General features: G+C 40.0%; 1 long non-coding RNA gene and 5 other non-coding genes across 7 annotated transcripts; all 6 read right to left on the reverse strand.

The window, feature by feature from the left end:
* Window positions 1–264: 264 nt before the first annotated feature.
* Window positions 265–8602, reverse strand: LOC120022525. Of its 2 annotated transcripts, none has more exons than XR_005472612.1 (17): window positions 7986–8602; window positions 7694–7768; window positions 7446–7484; window positions 6938–7026; window positions 6663–6724; window positions 6349–6404; window positions 5890–5979; window positions 5606–5676; window positions 5314–5360; window positions 4221–4291; window positions 3947–4008; window positions 3635–3690; window positions 3178–3267; window positions 2911–2960; window positions 2498–2630; window positions 759–829; window positions 265–600 (listed from the first exon to the last, which is right to left on the reverse strand). It is a non-coding gene; the product is annotated as an uncharacterized LOC120022525 (long non-coding RNA). The 2 variants fall into 2 exon arrangements; XR_005472611.1 differs by having other exon boundaries at window positions 2911–2964; window positions 7986–8599.
* Window positions 2707–2789, reverse strand: LOC120022870. The gene has a single exon (XR_005472644.1). It is a non-coding gene; the product is annotated as a small nucleolar RNA Z195/SNORD33/SNORD32 family (small nucleolar RNA).
* Window positions 3346–3425, reverse strand: LOC120022877. The gene has a single exon (XR_005472651.1). It is a non-coding gene; the product is annotated as a small nucleolar RNA SNORD53/SNORD92 (small nucleolar RNA).
* On the reverse strand, window positions 4389–4468 carry LOC120022878. Its single transcript, XR_005472652.1, has one exon. It is a non-coding gene; the product is annotated as a small nucleolar RNA SNORD53/SNORD92 (small nucleolar RNA).
* LOC120022879 lies at window positions 6060–6139 on the reverse strand. The gene has a single exon (XR_005472653.1). It is a non-coding gene; the product is annotated as a small nucleolar RNA SNORD53/SNORD92 (small nucleolar RNA).
* LOC120022880 lies at window positions 7105–7184 on the reverse strand. The gene has a single exon (XR_005472654.1). It is a non-coding gene; the product is annotated as a small nucleolar RNA SNORD53/SNORD92 (small nucleolar RNA).
* Window positions 8603–10982: the final 2380 nt, after the last annotated feature.

A 10982-nucleotide genomic window follows, 5' to 3' on the forward strand; every position in this document is an offset into this window, starting at 1 on the left:
TCTTATGAGATTCAAGCATCGATCATTAAGAAATGCAAAGCATGTCATTTCATGCACGCCAAAACATGTTTTGTAACTTCGCCCCCAGGCACTTAACTGCAACCCCAACATGAAGGAAAAGGGATGCAGGCAGATGGGTACCGAGGGTGGACATCTTTGTATGCATTCCTTTGTACCTGTAACCCCCGATTCCCCCTTTCTTGTTGGTAAAATATACTACAATTTGAAACCACAACCATGCCCCCACACAAAATAGTACAAGGATGACCATTCATTCTTTATTCAAATACTGCAATCACAAATTACTTTTAATTGGTGGCATTTTAAAATTCATTATCCAAAACGTTTTTTTTTTTTTTACATCAGCAGTTGTCAAAGTACTTTACTTGGGGGAACTGTAGTAGGAGGGAGTCCAAAGACAACACCAAGAGGAACACCACCAACATTACTTGACAAATTAACTTTGATTTGATCCCCCAAAGTCGTCATTGGCACAAAATACAGCCATGGATACACAGTCCACACATTGAAATGCCTCCTGGCTAGCAGGTCGTTTCATGACTGAAGCTCTTCAACAAGCATCGGCATCATCCTCAAGTCCTAAGAAACATTTTCACAACGTTACAATCACGTAACATATGAACAATTTATGACAAATTGCAATGAGTGTCATAGTAAATCAGGGACTCTAGTATATTCATCACAAAAGCCACGGCATAGCTACAAGGCAGAACTGTCTTTCTTTTGTACTGACTGACCTGTCAATGTCCTCAAGTGATCCTGGTGTCATCTGTAGTCTCAGCAGGGGAATACCTCAACATTGCAAAACCTGCAAGTAAAATTGCAACAATTAGTACCATTACAAAGTGCATATGGAAAAATTCAGCAACCTCTCCCTTAAAAAACAGTTGCCTGAAACGTAACCAAGTCCTGGCCTTCCATTGCAAATCATTTAGGGGAGGTTATCAATGACAACCGTAATCTTTGAGTTAAGACTATTGGATATGCTTAATTAACATCTCATGTCAGTGTCTGCACCACAAAAATAAGTCAATAATTATGGAACCGAAATAGCAGTCATAGACAACGCTCTGAACAGCGTGTACCGCCAAGCCATAAGACTGCTAAAGAGAGGCAAAAAAAGAACTCTGGATAACCAAAAGCTAACATAAAAACAAATACAGGCAAGAACATCTAATTCACCAGCCCCGTTGGCAGGTGTTCACACTGCGCGCTACAGTGAGGGTATTTCATAAAAATAGTCAGAAGTCAAGTGGGCCATGAGAGAGTTGTGATTTATAGCTAAATAGATGCAGCAGTAACAGTGGTTCAGCCATTTTGAATTTTGGTAACTGCATTAAACAAACGGATTGTGAAACCAAATGTGTAATGGATTCTATTGGGGGGGACAATATTTTTTTGGTTGTGTAAAGCACGGCAGGTTTATTTGGCTGTTAGTTTTTTATTCAGATTTAGTTATTGGTTTAATCTTCCACAATAGCTGATCGTCAGAACAACTCTAAATAAGGGACTAAATAAGACTATTAAGAGTGCTTCTCAGCAACACTTATTCCCAATACTTTTCCCACTTACTATTGGTTTATATCTGTTTGCAAACAGCTAGTTTGTCTTAGCAAATTGTGGCTAAAATAAATATTGTTAGACTAATGCTAATCCCTGGTTAGCTGGTTTAGTCAAAGCAAATGTAGCAAACTAATCCAGCCTGGTACTAGTCCTGGCATAGATTAGCATGTTTGTGCAACATTATCTAAAATCAGAAGAATAGGTGACGCATGACTATTTTCAGAACAAAGCCAGAGTAGGACTAAAAAAATGTTATGTAACAATTAGGGTCCACTGGGAAACCGACTAACACTATGCTTCCTACCCTGTCACAATAACCCCTCCCTGGCTTTTTAATTAATTATCATGTCTAACACTGCATTTCAAGTGCTCACTAAAGTCACACTTTTGGTTGAAGTTTCATTGAACAGTATAAATCCAATCTGAATGAACAAAGCCCCATTAAAACTGAATTGCCACCCTAGGTTTAGGCACAAAAAAAACATTTAGAACTTTTTATTATTCAAACACATAAATCATAAATTTGAAAAACATTGGAATACGATATTGGACAGGCTGGTCTGTTGTGGAATTCATAACGTTGTTAGACAGGTTTTAAAAGCTCTTTGTATGCATAGAGCCAGTTATTTCCCCCCTGTAGTCTACCCTCCAATTAGAAATTGGGAGAACACTCCTTGAGAATGCCCGAAGCGTTAACAGTACTAGAGTACGGGCACACGCCCAGAAAGTGTAACATTGAAGAACATTTATAAGAGTAGGCCTACTTAAACATGGGTAGCACTTGGTTTCTGATCGATTATATTGTGTTTGTCCCATAAAGTCATACTTTGATTGTAACTCAAGGCACTGCTTTTAAAGAAAATAATGCGATTAATAATCAAATTGTTTAACAGCCCTATTAAAAAAAAAACACCTCAAGTGATGATGTACTCCTTGATCAGTCAAAAGATGGGTATTAAATTGGAAATAAATAGGCCTTCACTCATCCAGCAGAACTTGCTTTGCCACAATGGCAGCCAAGTAGATTTCCATCAGGCAGCAGGGACCTGGGAAGGTAAGAAACACATCCAAGTCAAGACAATTGCCACAACCAGGGGTTCAGATGATTCAACGAGGTTGCTTTATGTCTCAGATGGTAGTGCATGTAAAGTATTCTCATGGTCGTTAAACTCAAATACGTTACTGTAGTAAACATCACCGACAAGCAAAAAATATGTACTTTGATAAATACATTAATCTACGGTTTAGGGAATTATTGCTTCACAGCCAATGGTACTCTGAGGCATGGAGTCACTAAACCTCAAAGGCGATTAGTTTAATGCTCACCAAATATCAAGGGAGCCTTGCAACAGAATGTATCCATCTTCCATCCCACTCTGTCTGGAAAGTAAATGAAAATCATTAGAATCAATAGAAACTTTGAATTCATGCATGTTAGGACACGCAGTATGCATTTTCAGTGCACTGTGAAGTTAACTTCATGTTGTATTCAGAGACTCTAGTCTAGGAAATCATCATTAATGCACACTGATGGAACTAACTTCCATGATGGCTTTGTATTACTCTTCTCCCATCAATTAGCTGAATACTTACCGGGGTTGGCGGTGGCCATTTTATTGGGATTCAGCCATAGTCATCCAACACAGGACGCTGGAAGCAAGTCTCTCTGGGAGCCTGAGCACGCTGTGTTAGAGATGGAAAGCGTTAACACATGACAATATGTATAACAATCTAACTTGAATGTCTAGTGTGAACAGAGGTTAAATCAGATAGCCAAGAGAAACATGACATCACAAATGTCAGCATAGATTGCGAAACCATTCTCAGAATCATCATATTTAACCAATTTAACAGTTGATCGTTAGTCATACTGATGACCACCTAGAATGCAACTGAGCTAGGAGTCAACTATTCATGTAAATGTCATCCAATACAGTCCTGACAAATTGCTATGTTTGACAAACTGAATTTCTCAACACAAATAACCAGCTAGCAACCATAAAGCAAGTGCCTGGGAACTATTTCCCCATCCAGAGATGTCAGAACTCACCATCAACGGATGCAGTTTCAGATGCACACCACTGGGACGTCATCTAGTCCATTATCCTGAAAGACAAACCAATTGACATCATGAATGTGACGTTCACAATGAGAACAGGAATACATCTTCACGACTACTCAAATCATTTACTCTCGACATCTCACGTCATTGTCTCAGTGCGCTGCGAGAAAGCATCAGTTTAATTCAGGAACCGAAATCGCAATCATCATAGACACTGAAGATACTAATGGCATTGTTGCATCACAGCCACTTGTAATCTGAAGCATATTGTCATGAACAGGTAAATAATTGAATGCTTACCAAGTATAACTAAGGTCATCAATGGGTTGGAGTCTTGCGACAGAAAACACCCATCATTCTGTCTGCAAAGTAATGAAAAGCATTAGAATCAATAGGAACTTGCACTTCCTAAAAGGTAGGATACCCAGCATGCATTTTCAGTGCACTGTGAAGTTAACTTCATGTTGTATTCAGAGACTCTAGTCTAGGAAATCATCATTAATGCACACTGATGGAACTAACTTCCATGACGGCTTTGTATTACTCTTCTCCTATCGACTAGTTTAACACTTACAGGAGTTTGCAATCTCATTGGGATCCAGCCATATCTTCTTCCCTCAGGGCAGGACGCTGAGACAAGTCTCTCTGGGAGACGGAGCATGTTTTGAGATAGAGAATATTAACATGACATTCTGTGCAACAGAACTTAATATAATTGAAAGTGTCTAATGTGAACAGAGGTTAAATCAGATAGCCAAGAGAAACATGACATCACAAATGTCAGCATAGATTGCGAAACCATTCTCAGAATCATCATATTTAACCAATTTAACAGTTGATCATTAGTCATACTGATGACCACCTAGAATGCAACTGAGCTAGGAGTCAACTATTCATGGAAATGTCATCCAATACTAGTGCTGAGCGATTAGTGCTTCTTGAGGATTTCCTTTTTAAAATCATTAAACGAACTACGCGTCATGCGGGTTGAATGTTGTAAACAGAATAAAACCAAAGTCCCATGATGGTAGTGACTGATCATGACTGCTTATCATTTACGAAACATCAGTTATTCACATCGCTTTAATAACATTTTCCAGCTGTTGTATATTACATGTCTTATTTGATGACCACCATTTACAGTCCAAGTCATCTCATCTCTACAGAGCTGTTGTCCATGCAGTCAGATAAGTCCTATTTTAGTAGTTGTGTCAAAGTAAAGGCATACTTATGACTGCAGAAACCGATTCCCTCGCTATGTAACCCTCCCCTTTTGATCACACATTCTTCTGTATCTTACGTAGTAGGTGTAATAAAGTAACAGACCAGACAAATAACCGTGCAATGGATTATGATCATTGTAGTTAATTAGCATGTTTTCTGCGCTAAGCTACGTAGAACATTGGCCAGCTAAATCGGACAGAGCGGATTGAGCTGATCTCTAGAGAAACTGCAGTGTAATGTAAGCATTGAGCGCAGAGAAGAAAAACAAGTGAAATTAGACATCGATCAACTAGTTTAAAAACTACTGACATTTCAGTTAATCGCTCAGCACCATATTGATATAATGCCACAATGTACAAATCCAGTTTAAACACAAGTAACCAGCTGGCTAATGAAGTAAATGGGTGGGGAACTCTTCCCCATCCAGACATGTCAGAACTCACCATCAACGGATGCAGTTTCAGATGCACACCACTTGAACGCCATTTTCCTGAAAGAGAACAAAACCCACCATTTTTAATTAGTGATGCTCTCAATATGAGAACAAGAACATTTTAAAAATGACTTGACTCGCTAACTCTTCACATCTCACGTCATTGTCTCAGTGCGCTGCGAGAAAGCATCAGTTTAATTCAGGAACCGAAATCGCAATCATCATAGACACTGAAGATACTAATGGCATTGTTGCTTCACAGCCGATGCAGTCATATAAATTTGAAGATTACTTATGCTTACCAAGTATCATTTGACATCAAAAAGTTGGTGTGGTAACAGAATGTATCCATCGTCCATCCATCATTCTCAGCCTGCAAAGTAATGAAAAGCATTAGAACTCAATAGGAACTTGCACTTCCTAAATGGGATGATACCCAGTATGCATTTTCAGTGCACTGTGAAGTTAACTTCATGTTGTATTCAGAGACTCTAGTCTAGGATATCATCATTAATGCACACTGATGGAACTGACTTCCATGACGGCTTTGTATTACTCTTCTCCCATCGACTAGTTTAATACTTACCGGGGTTGGCGGTGGTCATTTTATTGGGATTCAGCCATAGTCATCCAACACAGGACGCTGGAAGCAAGTCTCTCTGGGCGCCTGAGCACGCTGTGTTAGAGATGGAAAGAGTTTTAACACATGACAATATGTATAACAATCTAACTTGAATGTCTAGTGTGAACAGAGGTTAAATCAGATAGCCAAGAGAAACATGACATCACAAATGTCAGCATAGATTGCGAAACCATTCTCAGAATCATCATATTTAACCAATTTAACAGTTGATCGTTAGTCATACTGATGACCACCTAGAATGCAACTGAGCTAGGAGTCAACTATTCATGTAAATGTCATCCAATACGGTCCTGACAAATTGCTATGTTTGACAAACTGAATTTCTCAACACAAATAACCAGCTAGAAACCATAAAGCAAGTGCCTGGGAACTATTTCCCCGCCCAGAGATGTCAGAACTCACCATCAACGGATGCAGTTTCAGATGCACACCACTGGGACGTCATCTAGTCCATTATCCTGAAAGACAAACCAATTGACATCTTGAATGTGACCTTCACAATATGAGAACAGGAATACATCTTCACGACTACTCAAATCATTTACTCTCGACATCTCACGTCATTGTCTCAGTGCGCTGCGAGAAAGCATCAGTTTAATTCAGGAACCGAAATCGCAATCATCATAGACACTGAAGATACTAATGGCATTATTGCATCACAGCCACTTGTAATCTGAAGCATATTGTCATGAACAGGTAAATAATTGAATGCTTACCAAGTATAACTTTGGTCATCAATGGGTTGGAGTCTTGCGACAGAAAACACCCATCATTCTGTCTGCAAAGTAATGAAAAGCATTACAACTCAATAATAACTTGCACTTCCTAAATGGGATGATACCCAGCATGCATTTTCAGTGCACTGTGAAGTTAACTTCATGTTGTATTCAGAGACTCTAGTCTAGGAAATCATCATTAATGCACACTGATGGAACTAACTTCCATGACGGCTTTGTATTACTCTTCTCCCATCAATTAGTTTAACACTTACAGGAGTTTGCAATCTCATTGGGATCCAGCCATATCTTCTTCCCTCAGGGCAGGACGCTGGAAGCAAGTCTCTCTGGGCGCCTGAGCACGCTGTGTTAGAGATGGAAAGAGTTAACACATGACAATATGTATAACAATCTAACTTGAATGTCTAGTGTGAACAGAGGTTAAATCAGATAGCCAAGAGAAACATGACATCACAAATGTCAGCATAGATTGCGAAACCATTCTCAGAATCATCATATTTAACCAATTTAACAGTTGATCATTAGTCATACTGATGACCACCTAATGCAGAGGGTCAAACTTCTAGTTACTGTTCCAACTGAACTCTGCACTACCCAGAGTACCCCCTCATGTGCATTTTACCACTAAGTCTATGGTCTCATGAGTCCTCAAGTACAGCCTGTGGATGGGTCTAGTATCCCTGGTTGGGAACCACTGAACTAATGGAGCCAAATTCCTAAGACCATATTATTTGTCTCCCTCCAGATGCCACAAGAACTCACCAAATGCTAGACGCCTGTTTGGAACTGCCCTTCATTTTCCTGAAAGAGAGACCCCAACGTGTTACATTAATTTCGTTTTCTATAAAATGAAAGGAATAGGTAACATTATTTAGGGCAGTGTGTGTCAGTGCACTGTGAAAGAACATCACTGTAAATCAGAGACTCTAGTCTAGTAAATCATCATAAACACTCCCGTCTCCATTCTCCAGGCACATTTTCATTATTTCAGTGCTAGTTAACAATCTCACCTTGATTACACGGCATTCCCGATCCAAGACTGCTTGCTATTCTATACGCATTTCAATGTTGGCTGATGCATCAGTCTGGAAGAGAAGTGTGTGTGGGGGGGGGTAATATTAATGTAATTACAAAACAGTTGAATGTGTACCAGCACCATACATGCAGTAATGTGCATCTATACACTGCATTGCCCTGGTATGATTTATGCAAGCTAAAAACTATATATATATATATTGACAAGTCGGCACCGCATACGCACATGGTGTTTCTGCTAGATAGCTAAATAGTTGCTAAACTTACCTTGCAAACTTAGTGACTTGGGCAACCTCTCAACCACATTCGCTGACTTTCAACACGTATTGCCAGCCCATCTGGGTTGTACTTCTGACATAAAAACATTTAATACCGTTCTTCATTTTTGCGCTTATCTTCTTCGCTCGCGTCTTGACCGGAGAAAGGCCTAAAGAACGAGGGTGCGTTCAATTTATACGGCTGGGTCCTTACAACTTTAAAGGCTAGCATGTATAATGCCTGTTTTTATATTTTCATTCATACATATCCCATAATGATGTTTATATACACAATATTGTATTATCTATATTTCCAGGTTTGTTTTTGAGTAAATATTTACAAGGTGACAGAAAGAAACGGGAAAATATAGACAATTTCTGAGATTTCTAAACCTCCGACAAATACTCATTATGGGCACTAGTTTACGGTCCAAACACTTAAAAGACACACCCTATCCCCTCCGCCCTCAAATTAAGTGGACACTTCTGATGACGTTTCATACGTCTGACGAGTATACACTTGCAGGAATGATTTTAAAATGGACCGCCCTTGGCCGAAAATTGGCCACTCGTTCATCCCGAGATTATTGTGTTTTCAGCCACCGGTAGCTTTATATGCGCTTCAGTCAATTATGAGTGCATGTCTACTTATATTAAACATATAAAAATTATTAATATACGCCTACTGTTTGATAGCTAGTACATTAATTAGCTAACTAACGTTAGCCTGCCTAGCTGGAACATCTGTAGAAGGAAAATGTTTTATTTCTACAATTTCCAAAAGATAATAAACAAAAACATATTTACTTTCGGTCCAAACACTTAAAAGACACACCCTCGTCCACTTACCCTCGCCTTTTGCCCTTGGGGGAATCCCCGTCCCCATCTTGGTGGGTGGTCCAAATTATTAGCCAAACAAGGGAAGTTTGCAATATAAACCCCTCAGCCCTCGTTTTTAGTCGGCTTAGCAAGTGTACAATTACGTTCACTCCGAGGCCTGAGATTCACCATAATTCAATTCGCGACGATTGTACGTCCACTAAGAAAAGTCCGCGAAAACTTAAACACAACATTAATGGAGAAGTAAAAACGATTACAAATAAGTTAGAAATGGTGCTACTAATGCACACGACTGCACAAACACGTCTCGAAAAAAGTAAATATGCTTTTGTTTGGTTATCTTTTGGGAATATTTTTTTTTCCTTTAGAAGTTCCAGCTAGGCAGGCTAACGTTAGTTTGCTATTTAATTTGTTAGCTATCATACAGTAAACGTATATTAATAATTTATATATTTAATATAAGTAGACATGCACTCATAATTGACTGTAGCGCATATAAAGCCACCACAAGCTACCGGTGTCTGAAAACACAATCATCACGTGACGAATTTCCGGCCAAGGGTGGTCCACGTAAAAATCACTCCTTCCTCCCTAGCCCTGCAAGTGTATACTCGTCAGACGTCATCCGAAGTGTCCACTTAATTTGAGGGCTGAGGGGATAGGGTGTGTCTTTTCAGTGTTTGGATTTTTCCCAAGCTATCATTGACGCCTTTCAAAGTGTGTTGCATTATGGGGATAAAAATTGTCCTAATTTGCACCTACATGTCGACTACATGAACTTTACAAAAAGAATGTGATCAAAGGTCATGAAGTTTTGACTGCAGTCAACTGCAAAGTTTCTGCAGTTGCTCTTTAAAAACTTAATCCTGCAGCCATCCCCTACATTGTACTAGGCTTTATTGTTTTTAACTAGGCAAGTCAGTTAAGAACAAATTCTTATTTACGGGTGGGTTGTCAGCTCGGGGATTCAAACTTGCAACCTTTCGGTTACTAGTCCAACACGCTAACCACTAGGCTACGCTGCCGCCCATATTGTCAACCAATCATTAGGGTGTTTTTGTTTGACCCACGTCAATGTGACCGAAGACATGACTGCTGCAATATACAATGTTGCTGCAAAATACATTATGTATCAGTCAGTGTTGTAGTACTCGGTCTCGAAGACCACGTATTGAGTTTCGAATACATTTGTACTCGGTCTTGGACAGTGAGGACTCGTAATTTATAACCGAGACCAGCAGAGTAAAAAAAAAAATCTATCATAATTATCAGCTTCCAGTCAGTCAACGCATAAAACCACTTCCCCAGGCCACATATATATACACTCCTTTCTGGAAACATGAATACCTCAACAGCCTTTATATCTATTATAGTCATGTTTGCGCAGTGACAAACCTGTAGACCTTCAGTGACAAACCTGTAGGCCTTCAATGACGAACCTAAAGGCCTTCAGTGATGAACCTATAGACCTTCAGTGACGAACCTATAGACCTTCAGTGGTGAACCTATAGGCTTTCAGTGGTGAACCTATAGGCTTTCAGTGGTGAACCTATAGACCTTCAGTGACGAACCTATAGACCTTCAGTGGTGAACCTATAGGCTTTCAGTGGTGAACCTATAGGCCTTCAGTGACGAACCTAAAGGCCTTCAGTGACGAACCTAAAGGCCTTCAGTGGTGAACCTAAAGGCCTTCAGTGGTGAACCTATAGACCTTCAGTGACGAACCTAAAGGCCTTCAGTGACGAACCTAAAGGCCTTCAGTGACGAACCTAAAGGCCTTCAGTGACGAACCTAAAGGCCTTCAGTGACGAACCTAAAGGCCTTCAGTGGTGAACCTATAGGCCTTCAGTGACGAACCTAAAGGCCTTCAGTGACAAACCTATAGGCTTTCAGTGGGACAGGTTAGTACAGTGGTGAACCTATAGACATTCAGTGGTGAACCTATAGGCCTTCAGTGGGACAGGTTAGTACAGTGGTGAACCTATAGGTCTTCAGTGGGGCAGGTTAGAACAGTGGTGAACCTATAGGACTTCAGTGGTGAACCTATAGGCCTTCAGTGGGACAGGTTAGTACAGTGGTGAACCTATAGGCCTTCAGTGGTGAACCTATAGGCCTTCAGTGGTGAACCTAAAGGCCTTCAGTGGTTCAACTGGTTTTGGCATGGAGC

Source organism: Salvelinus namaycush, chromosome 27 (assembly GCF_016432855.1).
Source record: "Salvelinus namaycush isolate Seneca chromosome 27, SaNama_1.0, whole genome shotgun sequence".
Lineage (NCBI taxonomy): Eukaryota > Metazoa > Chordata > Actinopteri > Salmoniformes > Salmonidae > Salvelinus > Salvelinus namaycush.